We start from the raw sequence: 27,670 nt of genomic DNA, 5'->3' as shown, positions 1-27,670 counted from the left end.
CCCGCCTCCTCCTTTTACCTTCCCACGGCTCTTTTTAATGCCTGTCACATTGGCCAATCAGCAAAGTGATCTGACAGCCTTCCTGACACACACACACACACACACTCACACACACACACACACACACACACACACACACACACACACACACACACACACACACACATTGACAAATTTTAAACCTGAAGCCTGCTATCAACACCAAACATCCTCTGGATCTTTAAGAGAAAGAAAAAATCTAAATCTGAACGACTGTGCCGATCATTGTAATGTTTTAGTAACAGTACAGCACAACAGTGTATTGAAAGTACTGAAACCGACCACAGCAGCCATATTTACTTACAGAATAGCAGCAACGATTAGCTCCAAAAACAACATGGTAGGGATGATGGGCCCCTCACGTCGATCACGTTAACTGAATTAACATACGGGACTCTCCTTTCAGCTGGCTCCTTCGATCTGTAATCTGTCCACATGCAATGATAATTTATTTATTTTGTTACAGGGAATAAAAGCAATTGCAACCATCTGTTCCATCAGACACTGAAGCATCGCCGCACGTGGCCTTCCTTCAGGTTAGTGCAGATTCATTTTAGTCTGTATTTGTGCACATGTGTGCCTTTTGAGGGTCTGCATTTGCATTTAGATATGCATGTCAGACTGTCAGCATGACTCAATATTACATGTCTACCTATGACTGCAGTTTGTTTGCATATATGCATTGAATGTAAACAAATATGCATTACTGTTCAGCGTGCTTTTAGGAGATTTTTCTTCTTTTCGTGTGTGCACGCGCGCGCGTGTCACAGCCGCCATGTGGTGCTGCTGCTGTCGGTAAAAGAGGCAGCCTGTGGAATTAAAAGTGAATGAAGTGAGGATGAGCGAGGCTGCCTGCTCCTCATAACAGCACCACCATAATAATAATAAAAATAATAATAATGATAATAATAATCATGGCAATAATAACCTCAGTGCTCATTTAGACATCAATACTAATCACTCTCATTTGGAGGACAATAATAATAATCAGGCTCATTTAGAGTGCCGTTTCTCCACAGAGGCTTTCACTGCCTTTGGGGTTGGTTGGTGCTTAACCTAATGATAATAGTCATGATTCATGGCTCAACTCTCCCTCCCTGCATGTTGCTTTCACTCCATGTGAATACAGGAAGTGTGTGTATGCGTGTGTGGGTGAGAGGAAAAGATGAGGGTGTAAATGTGTTTGTCTGCTTTGACATGTTGACACATACCAGCTTGTATGTATTTTTGGACTTTTTTACAGGGATTCACTAACCTCTACATTTAATGGCACAATCCAGTGCATAGTCATTTTTGTCCATCATTATGACGTCGATCTGAGGAGGTGGCAGGAGTGCTTATAACGAATCCGACAGCGGTGAAAAGCAACCATAAAGGCCAAACTATAATTTAGAAAATTATACCTCAAACTGCCCACTGTAAACATCCATCAGTTTGACACAGGGTTTTGTAATGCAGAGAGGTGCTATTATCAACATCTTTGGTTTGCTTTTACCCTAAATAGAGTATTTTGAATATAATGGCTACTTTAAATTCTGTCGCATCACAATTGAGGTCTCATGTCTGTTGTGACTTCCTGTTTGGCTCTTTTCTGTCAAAGCACTTTACTCTGTCGTAAGCCACATTTGTGGAACCACAATTGTATATGAAGATGATTTAAAAGATTCAGACTATCCAAACAATTTGACAGTTCTAAAATCTGTTTATAAACTTTCATACAGAGAATAAGACTGAACGTTACATTTCTCTGTAAGTAAATCTCAAGCTAGTGTAATAGACAGTCAGTCTGGCTGGCTCTCACCAAAGACACATGCAGGAAGAGGTTTGAATTTTGAGGCAGTTTACATCATGAAACTCCACTGGACTCTGGTGCTGTATTAAAACTGTATTCCTTTATATACCCGGCAGGGGATGACTTCTCTGGTTTCAAATATAGAAGTCCGACTGCTTGGAAGTATATGGGAAAACTAATTTAATATATCCTGTTATATATTCCCTATTTTTGTCTGTGTTAAAATAGTGGGTCCTCATATTAATGATGGCCAAAGTTAGACTTCTTGGTTTTGCATAATTTCAAAGAGAGCACATTTTTAATATGGTCACACAGCTCTGGATGTGAGCACAAATATCCCGCCCACTTTCTGTTCCAACCTTTTGTTTAGAAGGGGCAGCCAATCAGAGTCACGCTGGCTTTAAGGGTGAGGAGCAGGCAGCTTGTTTTACACAAAAGATGAATTGAGGGGCTTCATCAAAGCAAGGAACTTAAAATGTGAATAATGCAAAACTACTCCAGTAGAGTCTAACAAGAAACTCGTGTAAATGAGCACAAGAGATCCTCTTTAATATAACATTATGCTCATTTTTTAAATGATGGTCCACCTGAGAGGCAGAAAGGAGGATTTGCTTTAGGGCAAGCCAGTCTACCTTGTGATTGGGAAGTGTTTATGTATGAGGATACGATGGCCCTTGATTTCTTAGTGCAGGCCACCCTTCCCCTGATATCTGCAGATTCAAAGCATCAGTTACACGACAGCCAAACTGCTGAGCTCAAGGCGTCAAGACAGAACTAACTAATGTGTAATGGCATGGTGGCTGCGTCCATCTTTAATATACAGTTTATGAATAAAATATAGGCAATTAAAATGTGTCATTTGCACCTTTAGTGCTTGAGTTATTTGGATCACATCTATATGTTTCCCTCCGATCATCTGCACAAATCGTTATTTGCTCTCTCTCGCACTCAGACTCCAATCGACACAGATGCAGGTTAATGCCACAGGAATTTAGGTCTTGCAATAACACTCTGTCAGCCCTTTACAAAACCATGAGGCCATCTTCAAGTCATGAAATATTCTCTTCTCTTTCTGATGTATTGCGTGCCAGCACATGGGACAGGCAGGCACTAATGTAATTCCTTGCGAGTGGTGCTCATCTCATCTGGGCTCCAGCTTTGAACTTGTGGCTCGGCGGCTTTTCAGAACGAGACAGAAAATGGGGACAGAGGGAGAGAATTGTCCGGCACTGATTCGCTGTAAAAAACTCGGACAGAAGATCATTTCAGCGCCGCTTGGGAAGATCAAAAGCTTAGCTGGCAGAGAGCGAGTGCGAGGGGAGATGGTATCGCCGGGCTCTCATTTCATTCACAGACGAGTGTGAAATGACTTCATCTGTTGTGTGGACTCACACTAGACACCATTATACACTACTGTATCCTGACCCTCCCTTCCTCTCTCACTGCTGGCAGCTACAGGCCAAAAACCGCCGCAGCATTGTCCTAATAACATATCTGTTAGGTATTGCTTTGTGTATCTATTAGACACGCTGGCAGCTTTTACCTACATTGACAAAACATTAAAAAGGCAGATTCTTTAGCACTAATTGCATTGTAAGAATCTCTTACATAACACCAGCTGGATTCAATGTTAATTGCTTTTTTTTTTTTTTTACATTAGCAGAAGATCCCAGCACTTAAAAACACTAAAGGGGAAAATATAAGAATGATAAAAAGAGAAGATCAAACCTCAAGTCCAGGCCCACAGTAGTTTCAGGCCTGGCAGTGCACATCATTAACACTCTGCCTCCTGCACTTAAGAAAGGAGGAAGGGGGGCAGCAATTTGCTCAAACTTCTGAGCCTTAAACACTTGAATAATTTACCACTGAAAGTTATAAATCTGCTTGATTATGGCGACAACAAACGGGTTGAACACAGCTGTTTCTCTTTCTTTCTCTCGGCATCGCTGCTAATGGAGATTGCAGCGTACTTTGCAGGCAGTGTGGAGAGGAAATATAGAAGAAAGCATCATGAGATCATAAGAGTCGACTTAACTCAAGGATTTTACCACCTCTTTCTTCTTCTCCCTTCATCCCTTGTCTTCATTTCCTCCTTCATTAAATGAGGAGTCCGACGCAGAGCCGGACTGTAATGCTGTGCGTCGGCTGTGAGAGCTTTCCTTCCTGTTCTGCTCTCCCTCCTCCAGTCTTCCTCCTCTTCTCTCCCTTGAACACCCTGTTTAGCTGTTTAAGCTGATGACACAGAGAATATTGCATGTTGAAAGGCCTTTTCACCACACACACACACACACACACACACACACACACACACACACACACACACACACACACACACACACACACACACACACACACTGACTTACACTCACACATGCACACACTCTTGCCCAGAGCGAAAGGCCCCAGGCAGTCTTTTTCCCGTTAGCCAGGGGCGATCATTCTGCCTCTATGATACTTTAACTGTGGGATGTCAGGAAACATTAGGCCTTTAAAAACACAGCTACGTTGCAGTGCAGACACTGACAACACACGCAGACATACACACACATACTCAACTGTAGTCCTATCCATTCCTCCAAGGTCAGAACACTTTCTGCAATCTTCCTGTGCAGATTTTGAGATAAATAATTTAGTCCTTGTGTGTTTTTTTTGTTTTAATCACCTTTTCCAAACAAACAATCAGAACTTAAAATGCATAAAAATAATGATGTTACACCATCCTAACTGCTTGCAGGTCATTGCTGACCGTTTTTTCTTTTTACTACAACCTTCGGATGCACTCTACGTGACACAACTTCATTGTAAGACTTGAATCAGAAGAGGGTTTTTTTTCTTTAGAATTGATTGCTTTAAAACCACATTAAGATTTTCTCTACCTGCAGGTGTGCATTTCGTCTTAGCTGTGGCTGCTGCAACCACCAAAACTAAACCACAAACAGATGTAAAGAGAAATAACTTTGATGAGACTGTCCTCCTAAGAGGAATGACAGCTGTAGCACTTTCAGCAAATGTCCCAGGTGAATATAGAGCCACAAAGTCTGTAGGGAGTTAGGGGCTGTTTTCATTCACAGGGTGTAAAATACTGCTGCTTTGTTAAAGCTTCTGGTGTCTCATGGTTACTCCAAAGGTGCTCTTTGGCATTTGTGTCCTGATGTACGGTACTGGTTGTGGTATATTCATATATGGATGCTTCATATCATATTTAAATGTACTTGGCACCCTTTAGTGCCATTTATCAGTGTGCAGAGTTGAGGATGTTTGTTAATGGTTTCAGTGATTTAAAACAAATTGCAAAACACAAAACTGTCACGCAGGAGCCAAACTGCAGTCTCTCAGTTGACAGTCTAGTGGTTTAGACCATCACCCTCGCATAGGGTGACCAGATGTCCCTCTTTATGTGGGACTGCACTACATCTTTGTTCCTTGTCCCCGAGTCTCACATCTTGAGACAACGTCTTACATTTTGACTAGTTCTGCATGACATGCTCTTTTCTAAAGTCTGGAGTTTATCCAGTGTATGAAAAGGGAAGTCTTTTTATTAAAACCTATCTGATGCCAAAAAGTCACAAGTTTTGGAGTTTTTGTCGAGCATGATGGAAAATACCACAAAGTAAATGAAGCGACAGAGTTTTTGCTTTTTTATCTAGTTTTTTTTTTTTTTTTTCAGTTTCAACAACAACATCAACAACAAAACATTGAGTGAGAAGATGTCCAAGATAAATGGATGGGACAAAAAAACCTACACAAATAAAAAAGTTGTTCAACATCTTAATCAGAGGGTCTGTGTTTGGTTCCTGTTTCTGGCCATTACATCTTTTTCTTCACGCAATAATAAACCTGTGGACCCTCAGAGACAGCAGACTGTCATAGTAGATGTGTGATAAAAATTATTTTGTTATTATATTACTTATTACTCTGCACAGAATATCAAAATGTATTTAATAATGCATTCAAAGATAATGAAGAATGATACATGAATAAAGTAAAGAAAGATTTATTTTTTTAATTGTTGTTGAAATTATAGTACATAAAAAGAGCAATTTCCTAACACCATGAGGCAGCCAATTACTAGATCAGATTACTATACATTTAATGTATGTGGGATCGACTCAAAATCAAAATTCATGCTATGGAATGAACTCCTCCTTTACCTCTTTGACCTGATTTCCACTGACACAGTGCCCGATTGACACAGCTGATTTCTCCTGGGAAGCAGCCTCAATTTTGACAGGTTCAGAACCAGCTGTTACATAATGAGAGCTGGAGTTATTTCCACTGCAAGAAAACAGAAAATCACGGCGAACACAATCTTCAGGCTCCATCTGAAACTCATGTGTGAATGTTTTGTGGTTGGCCCTCCTGTAATCATTTTATTGTTTCCAACTTTGGGGACAGCAGTGCTGGTGGAAACAAGATATTTGTATAATAATAAAGAATATATAGACTACACTTCCAGCTGTAGCATTGCATCTGAAATTTCTGTTACAGGGCTAACTTGTATAGCTGGGACTTCTTGCTACGACTGAGATAATAAAACCCAACCTGCTGGAATTTTACTGCTTGATATTTTGTAGTCTTGCGGTGAAATGTTTCAGGAATGTCCATAAAGTCAGGAAACTCATCCCTGCGCTCTTCCCACATTTCCTGTCTGCCTCTTTCTGAGCTTGATGGAATAAGAAGAAAAAGGGCCAAACTGTTCTGAAATGTAATATACTTCAAGAAGAACGAGGTATTTCATTGATGTAAATTTTTTAGTGATTGTATTTTCATATAACTCTGTCCTCTAGATAATCAGTTAAGATGACTGTTTGTTGTATTTGGCATTATGAACGACTCCAGCCTGTCCCGTCTCTCTCTTCCGCTCGATCTTTGAGCCTCTGAGAACCGCAAAGAGTGGGCTGAGTTTTAATAATAAAACATCTGACATAAGGATTTAGAGGGTTCTGCACTGGAATACTTCCTATATCCTTGCAATAACTCTCATATTTTGCTCCAAAATCACAGAGAGATTTCTTTGTGAGCAGAGACACAATGAGACAGGGAGAGTCTGGAGCTCCTCTCATATATTAGAATTTAATGAAATGCATATTTTTGTCATTTAGTTTGAAATGCTTCCAAATCTAGGGAAATACTGGGATGACCCATGTTTTGATATGCTCGTTATTAGTTTGTTTTCTTTTCATGCATTCTCTCTCTTCTCTATTCAAGGGTTCAATTCGTTCACTTTGAGTCCTTTGCGCCAAGCTGCTGTGAGGAGAAGCTGTATTTATACGCTGTGCACTGCTTACTATTAAAGCTTTATTACAATCAGTGCTGGATCCAACTGTAGGCATTTCGATAATCCTTCACATTTGCTTTTACACAATGTAGGCATCTATAAAAGCGAGACAAATATGCATATAAACACGGTGGGACTGGAAACGTTTAGGTTAAAGTTACACTGTGAATAATTTCCTTCACATTTCATAAGCTCTCCCTTCATCCTAAATGTACATAATTAGCTTAGATCCATATAGATCAGGACTGTTTCATTGCATCTTGAGTTTCTGCAGATTTGCCAGCTGCACATCCATGATGTGAATCACCTGTTTCACTATATCCCAAAGGTGCTGTACTGGATTGAGATAAAGGGATTGTAGAGACCATATGAGTAAAGTTATCTCACTGTCATGCTTAAGAAACCAGTGTGAGATGATCTGAGCTTTTTGCCACGGTGCATTTTCCTGCTAGGAGCAGGTGTAAGAACACAGGTACACTGGAGATTACCCAAGCCCATCTGGCACCAACCACGTTCAAGTCATCTAAATAACTTTTCTTCTCCCATTCCAATGCACTATTCAACTCTAGCAGGTCATCTTGACCATGTTAACATGTCTAAATGCAGTGCATTGCTCTAGTATAATTGGCATATATTCGTGATTAGATGGAGATTAGATGATCACATTAAAGAACACTTGAATAGGCATATCGATTAAAGTGGCACACGAGTAAATGCTCAGTGTTGCTAAAATCACCAAAATGGGGCAAAAACACACTCCGTATGATAATAATGACCTCATAGATACTCTGTTTTGCCAAACATGGCCAATGAAAACACTTTTTTTCCCCAAATGCTGTTATAAAACTATTTACTATTTTATAATGCTGAAACATCTAAAGATGCATACTAAATATAAATGTCTATGACATGTGATGCTCTAAATCCCTGCAGTTTTTTTTTTATCAGAGCCTATACACAGGGCTTTGTTAATTTGTGTACCTTCTCTTTTGTATTGGCTGTTGGGAGACAGATAACCTCTCTACTTTTAAGATTTGTTATACTTAAAACTTTCCGTTTTGATAAAGCTTACCGTTAAGGCCAGATCAGGTGATTTTCTCTAAATGTTTTTGTTTTCTCGCTAATATTGTCATCCTCACATTAACGCATGCCATCTTTTTACAAACAGTAATTTACTGGAATCCAGTACAGGTTTATCACTATTAATGCCACAAACATGACAGACAGGTTTATTTTCTCATAGGGGTTTACTGTATTTTCACATCTGAAGTTAAGTCTGAATGTATAATTTGTATTTTTTATTTTATTTCTAACAACCTTGTATTTGTGGTTACACCCTCTGCATGCCAGGTATGAAGTATATGTACTGTAGATGTATTTGAATATGATCCAATTTTCAAGTAAACTGAAGAAAAAGCTTTAAAAGTAACATGTTTTTAGCACAGAGCCATCATCAGAGCACTGGAGGTATAAAGTTTCGGTATTTCCCCCACTTCTCTCTCAAGTTTGTTTTTCTTTAAGAGACTCTATATTACACTTGACCTCAACAAACCATCTTTAAAACAACTAACAGCCTTAATGATCAGCAGTCTGCTTTCACTGTAATGAATCTAAGAGAAAGAATGCTCAAAGTATTGGGAGCGAGTAGCTGAGCTCAAAGTTTCCTCCAACATTTCCTATTTTAACTTTGTTGAAACCCACACACATTAACACACACAGACATACAGTGAAAGTCTATTGCGTGTGTGTGTGTGTGTGCATGCTTGTGTATGTGTGTATGTTTGGCCTCAGGCCCATATGGTGTTAATTGGATAATGAGGTACAATGACAAATCCCTGTTGCTGCGACAATAAGGTGCTGCTGTCCGGGTTTAATATCACAGGCCCTGGTGTAATGCTGTTTGGATGGACACACACACACACACACACACACACACACACACACACACACACACACACACACACACACAGCTCAGGTGTCTGTTACACCACTATTAAAACTAATCTGGTTCTTCCTCTTGGCAGCCAATCAGAAGCAGCTGTTTCTGTCCCACCAATCAATTATCTCTAATTCTTGTAAGGCTCTCCTCTCCTCTCCTCTCTCCTTGTTTACTTTCCCTTTGGATCATTCCTTTAAATGCCCTCCGTCTTTTCTCTCTCAAAATTTGTTTCCCTTGCTTCTTGCTTCTTCTCTTCCCTTCTCCTCATTTTCTTTCCCCTTTCCACTCTTTAAACATTCATTTCCTTTACTTTTATTTCCTTTCCTTTTCATGTTTCCACCTCGTATTTTTGCTTATTGTTGACTTCTACAGGTACTCTGGAATACCCCCTCCCTCAACATGATCATGTGACCCCCAGGCACCTGATAAGAAGAACTAACAAGCCCCTCCCACATTTCCTTCCTACTTGGAAGCCTGGACAACAGCATTGATGCCTATAATCACACTTTACGTCTTTGTTTGCTTCATTTCTTATTTTAGATCAAATAACCTTTTTCTTTTTAAGCATACTTGATTGTCTCCTATATGTTGCTGTTTTGGAGCCAGGGTGTAAGATCACCTGATTCCTCTCACAATTCTCTTCTCCTTTAATTTTCCTTTTCTTTCCTTTCCTTTCCTCTTCTCTGCTCTTGTCTCCTCTCTTCTCGGTTGTCGAGCCATAACTGGGGGGATGATGGGCCATAATTCATAGGGATCCAGGCAGCCTCAGACATGCTCACATTAATTGGATGTCCATATTAAATGGAAAATGAGAGCGGTGCTGAAGGAAAAAGTGAATGACTGACTCTCTTGGCTGCTATTGACCTATGAGGAAGAGACGCTGCCCTTTTCCCCAGCGTGCTCCCTCGCCCAGTTTTCTCTGCTCCCGTCAGCGTGATGGATCTCAAAGCATTCATTTTCTGACCCCTCACCTGGAAGCAGATTAAGCGCTCTGATTCAATAGGGCCGTTAATGGGGGCGCCAAAAGTTTATGAGGATTTCTGGAAAAGGCCAGGGAAATTAGATTGTAAGCTAACAGATTTATTGCTCTGTTTCAACACATTGTAAAAAGATTATAGGACCTCGAGGCAGGTTGGAGGGGCAGAGGGGCCGCGGCGTGTCTTTCGGTGTGAAGGAGAGGTATAGGAGAGAGAAACAGAGTCCTGCTCTCGCATTTACCAGCTATTCTACCCTGACAGGGCAAAGACAAGCATGCCAGTCAGCAGAGGATAAGCTCATGTCTGACTCTCACCTGAAGGACAGATGTTTAGACAGCACGTCAAGAATGAAATCATGCTGGATGCGATGTGATATAGGGTGATGCTGTTGTCTGTGACCCTTTTCAGCTGTTTTAGAGTCATGATCTTACTGATTTGTGCAAACAGCAGTAATGACTCTAAAAACAGAACACAGTCTGCTTCAGGTGTGTAATTATGAATTTAGAAGGTATAAAATGTGAGCTGTATTTTGACTTCAGCAAAATAATTTTAGCTGGATTGTTAACTAGATTCTGAGAGTCTTCCTCTTCTTTCAGCTTGTCTGTGGTCTTCCTCTTTCCCTCTTGCCTGACATCCATATCTTTTCAGCATGCCTTGCCCAGTAGATCCATTATCCCTCCTCTGCACATGTACAAACCATCTCATTCGTGCCTCTGAAACTAGATTCTAACAGTGATAACATAAAGACACAAACTTTATGTAACTTAATGCCAGCATTAATATGTAGAAAGAATAAGATGCCAATTAATCGGCGTCTGCTTACATATCAGCGGTTAGCGAGACACTCTTCAAAAAAAGCTCATTTTGCAACCACATAAGTCGCCTCCTGCTGGTTGTTAAAATGAATGCAGGCATTAAGCACTTTTCAGACCTGGAAACAACATTGATCTTTTATATGCAGGACCGAGTGCCTCGAGCAGTAGCAGCAGATTGTGGCACAATCAGCCCACGCAAACAAGGGTCTGCCTGTATTACCAATATCTGTTCTACTCAAAACCCATGGAACTAAATTGCATAAGTTCTTCCACATATATTAAAACTTTTACGACAGCAAATTTTGTCTGTGCATGCATATATCTCAAACAATATCACCACACACACACAGTATGGGAGTTAGAAGACGCATTCAGTTATTTACTGTCGAATTGTCATTATTTACTCCAGTCTTTGTTTTCCTCACCAGATTTAATTTTCTTATTTACTTCCTTTTGCTTATCTTAAATTTCCTAAACTGACTTCAAGCTTTGAGAGTTTGACAAGTTGAGGAGAATGACAAGGTGCCTCTTTGGGGAGGCTTTGTAATGAGATGTTGTTTCATATTGTCTATTATTTGTGGAAGGAGCGTGGGGGTTGCAATAACTGCAGAAACAGCGGTGGAACAAACTCTGGTGGGTTATATATGTTAGACCGATGATACCTGACCCATTGTGTGCTGTAAATTTAACACCGTTTTGAAGAAACATGCCACTTGGTGTTTTCAGAGTCAGCATACCCTGGTTTCACAACATGTGTGATATGAAATCAAATCAAAATGTTCTGGGAATCAGCCCAAAGCAATCAAAGACTGATCTACATTTCTCCTTCAAGGTTATAGCCTCTCTGCCGTGACCATTTGTCAGAAAACATCAATTTCTCTTTCAAACTGACCCCGCTTTGTTGTGACCATTGTAGAATTTTGAGACTGGATGTGACAAGCAACGAGACTGACTGACTGACTGACTGAGAAACCTAGAGACACTGCATGTTCCTACAGGGTAAAACTAGGAAAATGGGACCAGAAACTCACCAGGGAAGCTTTTGCTAAGGTCATAGATCAATAGTGCTGAGGTGAGGTGTTATTAAAGACTTCACAGTCAAATTTCTTTTTGCGATCATAGAAGCTGCTCTCTGCTGGTCATGAAAAAGAATGCAGGCATGTCAGTGAAATCACTTTTCAGACAGATGTTGTTTGTCCATCTTTTATATACAGTCTAAGATTAGAACAGAAAGAGATGTTGAGTAATTGCCTGGCAATATGTGATACTGGCACGAATGTTTGCTTGTTTCATGTATCGTGTAGGAGTATTTGCAGCTGAAAACTGCAGACTGACAAATGTTGCACAAGCAAAACCATTAATGCACTCTTGGCGTGAAATACAGCATCATCCAACTCAAGAGAACTTGATCTCAGGGTGTGACTGAAATGTTTGCTAAGTGCCTGCAGAAAAATCTTCTGTTTGCTTACACATCCTAAATTCTCACCCAGCATTCGGCAATCAAACGAAAGGCCTCTGTTGGAAACAAGATCTGCTGAGGAAAACTGTTTTTTTATGATACAAGTAATGATGAGCTGAGATCCTAACACAAACAGATTCCCAATATGCTCTGCAATCGACTCAGGAGTAATGTAAAACTCGGTCATGCATGTCAGTTTGGCTGTTGGTGGGGACCTTCGTGCATCGCTCAGGGTTAAAATTTACTTACCAGTGCTGAAGTGTCTCTGTGGGCTGAGCTGCAGAGTTTGGGTTTAACCCTCTGATGTCTGATGTTCAGTTGCACACCAGCGCCTCGGGATCTCTTTCTGTAGTAAATTAATTTACATTTGGAGGATTTTCTAAAGATGCTGGCTTCCTGTGGAGCCAGGGAGATCAAAGTGTCTCATTCTGTGTGTTTGATGATGTTTGATGTTTGCTTTGAGTGTGAATGTTGCTGACTTTTTGCTGTCTTTTTCTCTGCACAGCGGGAGGTGCTCTTTCCTGCCTTTTACTTTCTGCTCTTCCTTGGCCAAATTTGGTAAGTTGCGTTTTGCTTTTTTCCGGCTCAGATTCAGATTCCCTCTGCTGACATACTCTTAATCACCTCATATCTACCCAACAAGCACTGGAGGAAGGCTGATGATGCAGGAGGAGGAGTCCAAGTTCAATTCTAGCCCCAAGTAGCTCAAAATCTTTGAAACTTACTATTGTGGATCTGTAAAATCCTGCTTCAGAAACTTCAGAAAATAACATCACAGATGTGTTTGGGCCAGTCATTTTCCCCTACCATTAGTCAGTTAAGATTTTTAGGTTGGATTATTTCTCGGCTGTAGAAATGTCTGCTTTCTCACGGTATGTACCAAAAATAAAAACATGAGCAAATGAATCAATAAATAAACATATTTACAACATAAAACATTAAAACATCAACTTAGCAGCAATTCCTCTTCCACTAGCCGTGACCTTGTGGCAAGCGCTTTCATGGTAGGAACTATTTTCTTTCTACTGTCTACATCCACCAAGCAAATGAGTAGTCATGTTGTTGATAGCATGGCCTTCTTATACATAATGTGAAACTACATGAAGCAAACACCAAAGAGTCAAATAATGCAGTTCTTCCAGAAGAGGCCTTGATAGGCTGGCTCCAAAAAACAAATCCTTCCCATAAACAGTACAAAAGATGGATGAAGCTGCCATGATTTCAGAGCTGGTGTTTTGAGACCGTCATGTTTTTTGGAGCAAAACAATGTCTAATTTGATCAAGAAAATGCACACGTGGAACACAGATACATATAAGCTAACTAGTAATAAGTAATAAGATTAATTTTGATTAAGAGTACCGTGGAGTCAAATTTTTATTCACGTCTGCACCTTCATACTGAAGGCGAGAAGGATCATACCTATGTTTTATCATCTGACAAGGGGTCCCCTTCACCAAAGAGAAAACTCACAGGATTGAGACAAAATGACCAGTATCTGAATAAAACATCTTCTTTCTCTTCACCTCAAGCCATATCTCCTGAACAGATGTCAGGGCTCTAATTGTCGCAGTTACTTATTGTCAGCAGATTACACCGTAAAAAAATATATCCTAAAAAACAGTAATATTCCGGCAGCTGGGGCGCCAAAATAATACCATAAAATAACAGAAAATAACTTTCCCATGAAAATACGGTTATTTTCAGTAATGACAATACAGTTTGTTGCCCTAATTTTACATGGGATTTTGCCTTTTCAAGTGCTTTTAAACATTAAATTAGGAACAATTTAATGTGATGAAACAATGAAATTACCTATAAACAAGGTCAATGAATGCAGCAATATGAATAATAATACTTAAATGTACAGAAATATACAGTTAACAGTTGGTTTAAATAATAATGGATTGCATTCATATAGTGCTTTATGAGACCGTCAAAGCGCTTTACAATTCCACTTTATAATTCCCCTCTGCCATCACCAGTAGGTGGTAGGTGAAGTGTCTTGTCCAAGGACACAACGACCGAGAGTGTCCGAGCCAGGGCTCGAATCAACAACCTTCTGATTACAAGGTGAACTGCCAACTCTTGAGCCACGATCGCCCTAAATAACAACAATAATAATAATTATTTGATGTAAAAAAGTTTATACAAATCATTTTATATATTTTTTCATAGCATTACATTTGAATTTAACAGTTCAATCTTTCAAATAATGGACAAATATTTGTGAAATTATGATGCATTAGTGAATGTATTTAACAATCTAAATATGCATATGTACAGACAGATACATTTAAAAAACAAGAAAATTATGTTTTATTACATTTACAGTGATTTTACGTTAATTTACATTTGAAATGTAAAATCAAAGTCTATTTATGTGAATTTAATGATATTCTAGAAGAACAGTACAAAACTGTAAAATACACAGTAAAATACTTTTATATTACAATTCTTTTTTACAGTGTAGATATGCAACCTTCTTGTCTTCGAACAGATGACAATGAGCTAGCTAAACAACAACAACAGTTGGCTATAAGCTGCCAAAGTTAATATCCTAAAAATCACACTTTCCCTCCTATAAAAAGCTTGATTACATTCTCATGTTGTACGAGAGTTTATTTACTATGTAAGGTAATGTTTAATTCACTAGCAAACTGTGGGTAACAGAAGCTAACAGCACCCAACAGAGGCTAACAGCACCTAACAGAGGCTAACAGAGGCTGAGGATGCCAGCTAAAGTAAACTGGCAGCGTACAGTTACTGCAGATTAATGAAGGCCAGAATGCACTTCAGTGGCTAACATAAAAGAGATTTAGAGTCTCTACAAAGTAAACTAAATGTTTCTTGGATTATAAGGCAACTTAAAAGTTTACATTTTAGCTTTGTCATGGTGGTTGTTGGTATCTGTTGCATGTTTTATATAGCATTATCATGTTATGCTGCATACCCCTATATGAAATGTGTTAACATATATCCAAATATATGATAAGTATATCTGGATAGACCATCTAGAGTCTCAATGTGATTCAATCAGATGTCCAATCTTTTTCTTCTTCTTTTTCTTCTACTGCAGAACATATTTTACTGATTAGTTTGAGTTGCATTTTGTTATTTGGGAACTTCAGAATTTTTTAAACATCAAATTGAATATATGTTTTACCCTGAAAAGAATATGCAACACATCCATATTTTTGGGCTGTTTATGTTGGTGTAAACTATTACACCAGCCTCATAGTAATGTTTAAATATTTACAGGTTACAGAAAGTTGTACAGTTGGGAGGAGAAAGCTTATAAGGCACAAGTTTTGTTGCATCACCAGTTTCTCGCAGCAGTTTCATATCAATTTTATTGTTGTTGTTGTTCTTATGGTAGCTAACCAATGCATGTAAAATTTAAGCAAAATAAAAATTTTATACATTTCCTGAAAAATTTACAATGCAGCGATAACTTCTCACCTGGCAGCTGTCATGTGTTGACAGTGCGATAGAGCAGCGGGGTGATGAGTGTTATCCTTTGTGAGTCTGTTGTGCTGCAGGCTGAGGGCCGGATCAACCTGATGGTAGTGGATCTGTGTGATTGCTGTGAAAACAGCATCTTTTTGCCTGTTCATTCAAATTCTTCTATTGCACACGATGCATATGTCTGTGTGCGTTTGCATGTGTCTGTGCGTGTAGGTGTTAAGAAATGTAAGCGAGTTAGAATTCAAACAATTGAATCGCCTCTTGACCCTTTCTGCATATATGACTCCCTCAGGCTATAGCAAGGGTCCCCCCGGGCACGTTGTAAGGCCCCTCTGCCCACTGCCATATATGTGTATGTGAGTGTGTGTGTGCGTGGATAGATGCATCTATTGTTGTTAATCTGATTAAGTTAAATGTCCCCAAGGCACACACAAAGCAGAACCTCCTCACCTTTAACCTCCTTCTCCCCATCCTTCTTTGCTCTCTCTCACAGAGTTAATAAACTCCAACCGTTTCATTAATTTGAAGAGGCTAATCAGTTTAAAATCCTTGATGTAGATAATATTTTGGAGTGGGTGTTTTTCTTCTTATGTCAGAAAGATTATTTTCTCTTTAAACACTGTAGTTAAAAAAATTCCCATTAAAATTAATTCAGGAAGTTGTGTTCAACATGTGCCAAAATGAAGCTTAATCATAACATGCAAGTATGTGCATGACTGAAACATATTTATGTACACTGCACACCCCAAATGTTGATTTTTCTACTTGACATTCTAAGCACAATTTAATATCTGTTAGGGGGTATCTGTTAAGGGAGTTTCCTTAGTGGTGATTGCGATTTAAATGTTGGACTTTAAAATTTTTCTGGTATACTTAGAAAAGACACTCTCAGAAAAAACTAAATGTGAACATCTAGTTCTACAATTACAGGGCAATTGAAAAAATACCAATTACAGGGGTGTTTTTTTAACAATTCCTCAAGAGTTTTCTTGTTTCTATGTACTTAGGTTTATCCTGCTTTTATGTAGATGAAAAAAAAGAGAGGAATAATCTCCAAACTGGAACAACAGCAGCAATCAGGAACTGAATGCATCTTCAAAGTATTTTATACTTTTTTCAGTTCTGTAAAATTTGAAGAAGTGTTATGTTAGTATGCATGTATACAAATGTGAAATCAATATGTATTTTGTGCTTAACCTCTTGTTTGTGTTTGACAGGAACACAGAAGCAGTTGAAAGCTCTGTATTTAACGTGCACCTCGATGCTCATATATTTGACATCAGCTCTGCACAAATTTCTCAGAGCAGCAGAAATGTCAGTATTTCTTGGTTTAGCCTTATTATCCCAAATCCAACATTATTTCCAGTCAGGCGAGTGTTTGTATATTTTCTCTCCTCTTTCTGAACTGTGATGTTCAGCTGACCTCAAAGCTAACAGTCGCCTATTTCGTCTCTCCCTTCTGCACCCATCTCTCACCCCTGCCTCCCCCTATCCCTCCTACCTGGGGCAAAGTCTTATGTAAAACACATTTATTTTTAATGGATTTTTTAATGAATTTTTTAGCTGCCTATTAATAATGCCATTAGTGGTGGCAGAGCGGCGTCAGACAGCAGCCCGGCCTGCTAATCCTGCCCCCCAGCCCTGGCAAACGCAACTAATCCAGGCCCCTGCTTTGGCTCCAAGTAGGCCTCACACACACACATGAACACACACACACAGAAGTATGTGCAAACATGTATGTATACCATACTGCCACAAACACATGATTAATCCTGTATTTTCACTTGCTCTGCCTCGCTCTTATTCCTTTATTCTGTCTTTTCGCCCCCACCACATCTTCTCCCCTCAGTCACACTCCTCCTCCTTTAATCCTTCTGTCATTACTTCTCTCCTCTCTCACTCATTCACATCTATCCTTTGCCTCCCACCATATTTCTCCCTCCCTCCTGCTTTCAAGCACTCCCTCCTCTTCCCTCTTGACCTCCTCCCTTATTTTCTTCTCCTCGTCTTCGCCTCCCGCTCAAACGCCTTTCTTCTTCTTCTCCCCTGGGCACCCAGCAGGCCTGGCCTTGGTGCTTGACTCCTCACGGAGGCTCCTTACCTGGGGCCCTGAGTGCACACACACATAAACACACACCCACTCACACATCTGTAGATGGTACAAAAAGTCAGTGCAAAGCAGGGAGACGCTGAAGCTGCTTAAAGCCTTAATAGAATTTGAGCCCAGCTCAGAAAGCGCTGGAGAAAAGATGTTAATTACTGCTAATTTTAATGCTAATTAAATGTTTCAATTAATGGTGTGTTTGTTGCCAAAATGTGTGTCAGTAATTGACGAACGGCTACAAGGTGTATGAAGGCATTAAAGAAAAAGAGACAAAGAGAGAAAGAGGGAGCGCTCTACATCCTAGATGTGCCAGAGCCTGGAGCAGTGCAGCATGGGAAATTTCATTCATGAGCTGGAAAAAAAAAGCTCTGGAACAGATTCAATACAGCTGTTTTCCATAAAACCGTTCATGGCCTCCATCAAATATAGCGTTTCTGTGCTGCTGGACTATTGGTTTATACAATGTGCTGAGCTGAAGGCATGCTGGATTTTTCAACACGAGAACAATATAAACAGGAACATAGGACACAATTTATTTCATAACTAATTTTGAGTTTTATTTTTTTGAGATTAAAAATATATCATAACTAAATGTGTCTGTAAGAAAGACAGAAATATGTAATATTAAAAAATATATAGTATATAATATATTATTCCTATTATATATATTACATACTATATATATATGTGTGTGTGTGTGTGTGTGTGTGTGTGTGTGTGTGTGTATACTTTATTGTATTGTTGATTATTTGCATTTGCTGGAATTAATAAGAATAATAAGTAATTAAAAGTACACGCTGTCATCAGTAATAATGTAATCCCACTGAGTTCTGAGCTCTGGAGACCGAAGGGGACAGAGTAGAGGTAGAGGGAGAAATATTGGGGATGACAAATTAGACTTCTTTGCATTCTTTTGCAGTGCTGCAAGATCTTTGATTCAAACTGCATTACATCCTGGCACTTGTTGCCCAAACCTGAAGCCCAATAGAGAGCTTGTGGTGTACTTGGAATCCTCTCAGGTTGCTGCTTGGTTAAGACCTTATTTTTTGCATACATTGGTTACTAACATTGATTTTGATTTTTTTATAGAATATCTTGATATTGCAGATGTACAGTTTTTTTCTTAAGAATCTGATTTGCTTCTCTATCAGTTCCTTGAAAGCCCACAAGTTTAAATTTATGTTGCCTCTGCATACTATCCAAGAATAAAGTCGTGCTGCTGAGACCCAGAAATGTACAGTTTGTTTTCTTTTTGTCAGCATGGAGCAGACAGGTGTTTGTCTCATGTTGTCAGTGTGCTGAGACCACAGGTGTGTGTGCTGCCCCACGGTGATACACTGCAGACACAGACAGTCCATCACGCTCAATTATAACCTCGCTGAGAAGCCACTCACAACTGTGTTCACTTTACACACTTCCTGTGTGTAAAGTGTGTGTTTTATTTATTTGCTTGTGTTTACTGTGTGTCACACTTTCTGCACACTGACATGAATTCTGTCTGACTTGGTATGCAAATCAAAAGACTTGAGGTAGGGTAGTGCTAATTGCCTGGTGGCTCTTTGAGCTGTGATTTTGTGTTGTGTGTGTGTGTGTGTGTGAAGAAATCGTGCGCATGCGTGTGTGTCCTAAGGCTTTCAGGATAAGGATGTGAAATTCCAGATCAGCGTTTCAGCGCTGAAGGCCTGTAGGCTCCTGTCACTCCTGCTGACACACACACACTCACACACCCACAGACATGCACAAACCCACACACACACACACACACACACACACACACACACACACACACACACACACACACACACACACACACACACACACACACACATCTCTGTGAGTTTGTGGTGGCTCAGATTAACATAATTAAGTCATTTGTTGTGGTTGAAGTTGATAAAATCACTGAATTATTCAATACCATCAATATCACAGGGCAGATAAATCTGTGTGTGAGACAGTTTGTGTGCAAATGTTTGTTTGTATGTGTATGCAAGTGTCACTGTGGACCCCGGCAGTAGTTTCTCTATCACCCACAATGCACTGCACGTCTGGGAATGATATGGTGGGCTAATCAAGGACTCGTCTCCCCAGCATAACAACAATCCTTCACACGCATGCACAAACATCCCTCACCGACAAACACTAATTTGTTTCCATGCTGGCAGCCGTTGGAACACAGCTGATCATCTGCAGATGCTCCAAAGTGTTGTAAAAGTTGCAATTAATGTTCTTAAATGATATATTTTTCATTTGCAGTTTAAAAAAAGAAGCAGCGAGCTGCATGAGGCTGCATTGAATTGGCGTCAGCATCTTTAGCATGTCTGAAAGTAGACTGAAAGTTTTTCTATTGAACAATCCAGAAATGACAGCAAAACAAAATGAATTGAGGGGCAGAAGAAGACAGGAAGGAGGAGGAGGAGGGGTGGTGGTGGTGGTGGGTAAATGTACTTTGAAGTAGTGCACTTGTGTGCCAAGGACAAATGGAGGAGTTTGATGAGAGCTGAGCAGTGCTGTAATTGTGGGGGTGTCGGATGTTACGGTGAAAATGAAACAATGTTTGCAGAGTGAAATTACAACTCAGAACAAAGGAGTTGTGGGCTTTGTATACAAGTCGTTTGGGAACATATAATGAGTATCAGCTGTGCAGTGCTGTGAGTTAATGCTTCTTTGGAAACAGTTTTCATAATTTTCCTCATCTGGTTAGGTGATGAGATTGTTGCCACCTGATTTTAACTTGAATCCTTGCTTGATTGATTGTTTTTTGGTTCCAGAATATGAGACAACACAGTCGCCTCCTTGATGCCAATGATTTTATTTTCAGATCCAGATTCTGTGTTACTCAATAGGTGTCAGAAACAGAAAGTTCTGAGTGCAGTGAAATCCCTCAGGTTAAAGTCCCAGGGAGCAAGCCACTGAAGTTATAGAAAAAAATGTATGCAGATAGTATCTGTAGATAGTAGCTGTGTGTGTTTTGAGTGCATAGCAGTAGTGGCTACATTGAGATGTAATACAAAAGAATACTAAAAGAAGTTTGTTCACAACCTCCATTCCAATTTGACATTTTTGTAAGCTGTTTTAGTTTTGCTTTAAATTAATGGACCACGATGGGCTTTGGAACAAGATGGACTGGAACTCAATCACACATTTTTAACATTGTAAAGGGTATTTTTAACCAAAAGTATGATCTTTTCCTGACAGTTTTTGTGCTAATCAAGCCTAATCAAGGTAAAGCTAAACTTTAAAAGAGGTCCCAAAGAGGACTCAAACTTCAGTTGTTTCATCAAAAGTAGTGTTTTTATGTCTCCCCTATCTTCCAACTTGTTGATGATGAATTTTCAGTATTTAAAAGTAAAATCTTCTGGTTTGTTTCAGTTTGTTTCAAAAAGCAGAAACAATAAATTTATATATGATTCTCTAAAATCATGTACAGACGTACACTAGTGTAAAAAACCCCCACAAGATTTATGTCATGAAAGCTGCTTTGTTGAGGGCATTGTGGTCGTATGTAGGGCTGTGTGATATGATGAAATATATAACATATATGTATATATATATATATATATATATATATATATATAATTACAACGTCTATCGTTTTATATTATACGCTATCGTTTGTTTCGCGGTGTCACAAAATACACTGTTTACTGCAATATTTTGGATTTCGTTTGGATGGTGACTACGTGCAGCATGTCCACTTGTAGCATGGACATGGTTTGGTTGTGAAAAGTCTAACACGGCAAACTGTACTATGCTAATTATGCCGCAAACCGGTCCCCACCACAGACTCAAACATGAGAAACCTCTTCAACCACCTATGCAAGAATCACATGAAAGAGTATGGAAAGAGTTTACAGATGAGAAGCAAAAAAGAGCCATCAGGTGCTCAAAATAAACCTTAGACTCAAACATTAGAACAGCGTGCCATGTAATAAATACTCACAAACAAAATGGCAGCCGTTACAACTTATCTATACTTATCTTACTTATCTACAAATATATAGTTTCATGGATCAGTGAAAACACTCGACTCCAGGTACACGACGCCCAGCTGACAACATTTCACACAAGGCGAGTTGCTTGAGATTCACAGAATTTACAGAAAATGCACTATTTTGTGATATACAGTGGAATCCCGACTTACGAAATTAATTCGTTCCCGAGGGTCTTTCGTAAGTCGAAAATTTTCGTAAGTCGAAGCGTTTTGAGTGAGGCGATGCTGAACAATAGGCTATAGGTTAATTGCTAACTAGAACAACAATACGTCGTTCAAGTGGAACAGCGAAGCGCAAGTACGGTTGTCACATGATTCGGAAGGCATTGTGGGCATTGTAGGCTCAGCCAATCAGAGCCAGTGGATTTCGTTACTCTGGCATTTTGACGTAACACGGGTGTCATGGATCGCTGTGTGGCAGGCAGGAGGAGGACCCAAACGCAAAACTCACAGACACGGGGATGAACTCAAAATCACAGCTTTAATGCTGGAATGGCAGAACATAGGAAATACAAAACTAAACTGGGAAAAGTAAACTAACATACGCAGAGAGACACAGGGAGATCCACACAACATGAGGGAGAACACGACGCCGAACAGAGGGAGACTCAGACAGAAATACACAGAGGGAAAACGAGGAAAGTGGGCACACACGGGGAACACAGGTGACACTGATAATCATAACGAGACAGGGCGGGGTGAACTGAACATGACATGTAGAGGCACAGAGGTTCCGACAGGAGGAGAGAGAGCACGGGGAAAACACAGACATAACGGGCTGGGGAAACATGAAACAACCACAAAGGGAGACGAGGGCTCATCAATACATAGAGGGCACACAGGGGGGAGAGAGCCATGAAGGGAAAAACACTTAGGGAACAACACAACAGGGCAACTCAGAAGACATGGCCTAAATAAGGAACGAAATACAAGAATACAAAGAACTAAGAATACTGGGCCCACATGGCCCAGGACCATGACAACGGGCAGAAATATTGCCGTTCGGTGCCTTCGTAACTTGAATTTTTCATGAAACGGGGTATTCGTAAGTCTGGGTTCCACTGTATATTGTTATCTAGATGAAAAATGTCATATATCGGGCCGTGAAATTTTGGTCATATTGCATAGCCTTAATCATATGGTGACGGTGGAATCATCACCTCACAGGATAAATGTCCTAGGTTAGAATCCAGAGACAGGCTGAGGTTTCTGTGTGAGTTTACATGTTCTCATCGTGTCTGTGTGGGCTCTCTCTGGCTTCCTCTCACTGTCCAAAGACATTATGCTCATTTGTGAATCTAAATTGGCTGTACTTGAGAATAAGAGTGGGAATGGTTGACTGACTTTCTGTGATAGACTGGAAACCTGTCCAGGTTGTAGTAAATCTGATTAGTCAGCAAAACAATACCAAAGTAGCACAGGCCTTTCTGGATTTCCTTGGCCAGCATTTAACCCTAATATGTCTCTCACTAAACATGCCTGGGCCAAGCTGGTTCAACGTGTCTATCAGAGGTGACAACAAGTGTCCAGAGCACAGCTGCAGGCTGCACTAATCCAGGAATGGAGAACAATTCCTCATAGATCCAAATCCTTGTGGAGTCCATACAAGGGTGACTGTTTACATTATCTTGTGGTGTCTACTACAATATCAACATATCTGCATCAGATATGAATCTAAAACATCACTATCAAAGAAGACTCACTTCCAACATATTTACGACATTAACATGGCCAAATTTGTCTCAAAATGTAGGTACAGCAATGTTTTTTGAGTGAGGTGGCGATGGGGTGTTAGGGTGTGATACAAATTCATCATGCTAGAAGACAAGGTCCCAGTCATCTTTATTGTGTCCTGTTGATGCACATCTCATTAATTGTGTGCATTACCCTGGTTTCTCATTATTCTGATCACACCCTGACATCTTCCTTTAAGCTGAGCTGAGACTGTGACAGAGAGGTAAATAAGGAGGGTGATTAAAGGGAATGAGGCGTGAGCCCTCGTTATGTTTGCGTCTTTCTAATCAACATTAGTTCAGAGTCATTATTCCTCGGAAGCAATTGTGTGTTTCCACACATTCATAACCGTGTCCATTACTCTCTGCTGCCAAGCAGGAGGCAGAGAAGGAAAGAACCATAAGTGATAAGGAGGATGTGAAGACAATTAAGAAATGTTATTGCAAAATAAAAATGTTTCTTTTGATATTTATTGAAGATACAAAGTAACAATGGAAACCAAAGCACTAATGATGTCTTTACTTAACTTCCAGGAACTGTATCAACAGATTTTGAAACTTTAACAGTTTCAAGTTTATATTTTTTATGATAAATCTGTTTTTAAATATCCATATTGCTTTTACTGGGGCACAACACGGGGACTAGATGAGTGGTATAAAATCACTGCTTTTGATACTAGTATGTAGCAGGTTGCATTAGATCATCTCACATTTCTTTTGACTTGCAAGAAACTATTGTGAAGAGTAGCGACAGCAATGCTTCACTACGTAACTCTTTATTTTAACAATGCGTGGAGCCAGACTTTGATCTACTGACATCTGCTGACATCAGTCCTAAACCTACCTCACATTAAGGTTAATGCAGCACAACCTGAGCAGCTGAACTATAAACAACAAGAACAAATCAGCTTAAATGTGGATAACTTATTAGCTAACATCCATAAGCTTATAACTGAAAACTCCAATGCAATGTTAATGACCAACTGGTGACCACAGAAGAAGGCAAACAGGTATTTGTTCTGTTTCTTTATCCAGGACACTACTATCTGCTCAGTAACATTGTGGTTGCAACTATATAAAATGCTACAGAAATATACTGAAACTGCTTAATTAGGAAAATATATTATGTGTTGCACTGGTCTGCCTAAAAAACTTGACTTTGATAAGGAACAATCCATGGTGTTGTGTGTTTTGAACTAATGATAACTTTTAAATGAGAAGACATTAAATTTCTAAAATATTTATCAATGTAAATAAATAAAGGTTGTTCACTTCCACAAATAGTCAAGTGAAGACATAAACTTGACATTTTATTGTAAATATCAATGTCCATCGATAAGCAAATTGCACCACTTAGTATGTTATTAAAATGCCTCCAGGACAGGTCGCTCTGGTTGTTAGGGAAAAAAAAATGTAAATGTAAAAGTGGCTTTTGCCAGGTGATGGGGTGCAAAAGAAGGTGTTGATTGCTTTGGTCTCTAGCAGGTTGCTGCAGTTGCCTGTGGCTTAAAAGAGTGGAAGATGCTAACTTTTCTAAACACTTAGCATTTACTTACTTGGTTGTAGGAAAACTTAAAAAAGAGGAAATGCAGCATGTTTGCTTTTAAAAGTTGAGCTTTACCGTTACAATCAACACATTTAAAAGGTTCAACTTTTACTTTGAAAGTGAACGCTCTTCATTTCTGGTTTGCATCTATTCACAGCTTCACTACTGCTTGGCAAGTAATTTGTGAGCATTTGCAGACAAACACTCCATACAAACTAGCAGATAAAGTAACTGTGATGAGGTGTTTGATTTAGAATTTCATTCTTTTTGCTACCAACTTCATAGCGATTACCAGCTACCTCCAGACACCACTCACAACTGCACGGGGGAAACACATCCTTAATAACTTGTGGTTGCGAGGGAGTTGCTGACCAGTCTCTAGGCCTGTGTGTGCGCCATAAACGCTACATGTATAGACTGAGCAGTCAAATCTGAAAAAAAAGTCTGTCTCCTAAAATAATGTTAATAACTTCCCACATCTGGCACCTTTGGAACATAGATTTGAATACAGTATTCGTTGAATGCAGAGGAAATTAAATATGTATCCTAGAGGGGGAAATTTACATTAAGACTTCTGTTGCAAAAATCAAGTAATCTTTTTTCTAATGCACTTCAAACTAAATGACAACTTACTTGCAATTTATTTTAAGAATAAAACATATGAGCTTTTTCTGATTTGACATTCCAGCCAAACACTGTTAAAAATGTAAAACTCGATCTTCTTAAAGAGAATATTTATTCCCCATCTGCACCATGGAGTTTATTAGAGTAGTTTTACAGCCCACAGTTTTAATACTTTTCGCCTCGGTCCCACTTTTATCAATGTCAAACAGTCACAGCAGGCAACTGTTGTCAGTAAAAAGGTTTGATAAACCCACAGTATGCTGCCTGCTCAGCATCAAATAGCAGACAGATAAAATTAAGAACTAGCAGGGGAGCACAAACGCATTTAGCAGCTAACTGAGCTAGATCCATTAGTGTCTGGTGGAGACCTAAACTGAGCAAAAAGGAAAGCAAATTTTAGGCTCTAAATTTTAATATGAAAATTGCTGTGATGAACACATCAGCACATTGCTTTGACAGTGTGTACAGGTGAAGTGAAAAGTTCCTGCTGGTCCATGGCTCTGTTTGATCCTGTGAGAGGGGGAAATGGAAAAGAGAAGAAGTGAACAACAGAGGAATGCAGGGTGAATAATGCTGCAGAAAGAGAAATATATGGGCACAGAAAAGAATTGCATGATGAAAAAGTTCAGAATTACATCCTTCCGTGTGTGTGAAATCTGGAGGTCAAAAAGTGCACCGTGTATTTTAGCTGAATTTTTGAAAACAAAATTGTGCATTTGGAAGAGGAGAATTCAGTTTATCTGTCAATCTCTCTGCAGTGGCTGTTCATAAGTGTGTCTATCTGATTTTCTTGGCTCCCTCTCAGCTTCACTGAATCCAAAATCAGAACATCAAATCACTGTGAAAATCACATGGAATCCGCCATCCAATCACAGGAGCTGGCTAATGGTTAGTGGTGGAATTGCATGCAAATAACCGGAAAAATAAAACACTGTTGTGAGCTGCCACTTTAAGGAAACAGTAACAGTAAAGTATAAAAAAAACTTTAGCAGCAAAAACTAATAATTGCAAAGCAGCCAATTAAATTGTGCGGGAGAGATGAAACCGCTCATATTTCCCCTGGTAATTTCATGCTCTAAACTCGCTTCCGTGCGCACATAAAAAGAGGAGAGAAAATATCATTTCAGAAGCTGACAGAACTCATTGTTCGTGGAATTTTAAATTCAAAAAAGTTAATAAAGGCGAGTGCGAGATGAAGGGAATTTGCATTTCTCAGATTAACAGCATGTAGAGCAGCGGCGGCGCGCGCAGCCTCGGGTCATCATTTAAGAAACCTTTGCATATTTTATTTAAGAGTGGCCCGGTTTGGAGCGTAATAAGACAGACAGATAATGATTAGAAGGTCGGGCCTGCAGGGCACAGCCAGGCTGGGCGCTGTAACGCTCTAATACCCAACACACACACACGCACATACACACCACACAAAGCACAGCACAGCACAGCCTGTGCAGGCTCCTCTAATTGGCTGCTGATGGTTTATGAAATGTTTTCCAAAGGTTTTATTATTGTTGTTGTTGTTGTTGCTTTTATTGCTTTCATTATTTTAATGGAGGTTCCTGCTTGTGAGTGCTGGTTTAGCTCAAAGCCACCTGGTTCTGCTAACATCCTTGTTTTTAATCAATGCAGAAAACCCCACATGGTCCAGAGATGTTGAATCACATGCTAATATAGCAGGACTGTCATAATGTTGGTCAGCTGGCGCATCAGTGGACCAATCAAAAGTTATTACTGTTGGGAAGGGAACACCTCTGAAGAGGAAATCATATTGAAACTGTTTAATGTAATTAAAAGTTTGATTTAAGTCTCATCTACTGTATCTTTTTGTTGGTAAAACACTGGCTGCTTAAGTTTTAGGTAATAATGAAAGAAATCTATGCTTTAATTTTCAAACTGACCCAATCCTTGCA

General features: G+C 39.5%; 1 long non-coding RNA gene across 1 annotated transcript in view; it reads left to right on the top strand.

The window, feature by feature from the left end:
- The first annotated feature begins 503 nt into the window (after positions 1-503).
- Positions 504-27,670, top strand: part of LOC147312912 (uncharacterized) — a 48,388-nt gene continuing 21,221 nt past the window's right edge. The window contains exons 1-2 of the long non-coding RNA XR_015125110.1: positions 504-575; positions 12,805-12,857. This is a non-coding gene — a long non-coding RNA (uncharacterized LOC147312912). The remainder of the gene's footprint in view (positions 576-12,804; positions 12,858-27,670) is intronic.

Source organism: Aulonocara sp. 'chitande type north' Nkhata Bay, linkage group LG15, assembly GCF_057382095.1.
Source record: "Aulonocara sp. 'chitande type north' Nkhata Bay isolate Kocher_YH1m ecotype deep benthic linkage group LG15, A_spYH_male_GT1.1, whole genome shotgun sequence".
Taxonomy (NCBI): domain Eukaryota; kingdom Metazoa; phylum Chordata; class Actinopteri; order Cichliformes; family Cichlidae; genus Aulonocara; species Aulonocara sp. 'chitande type north' Nkhata Bay.
This window is presented reverse-complemented; position numbering and strand designations above follow the sequence as displayed.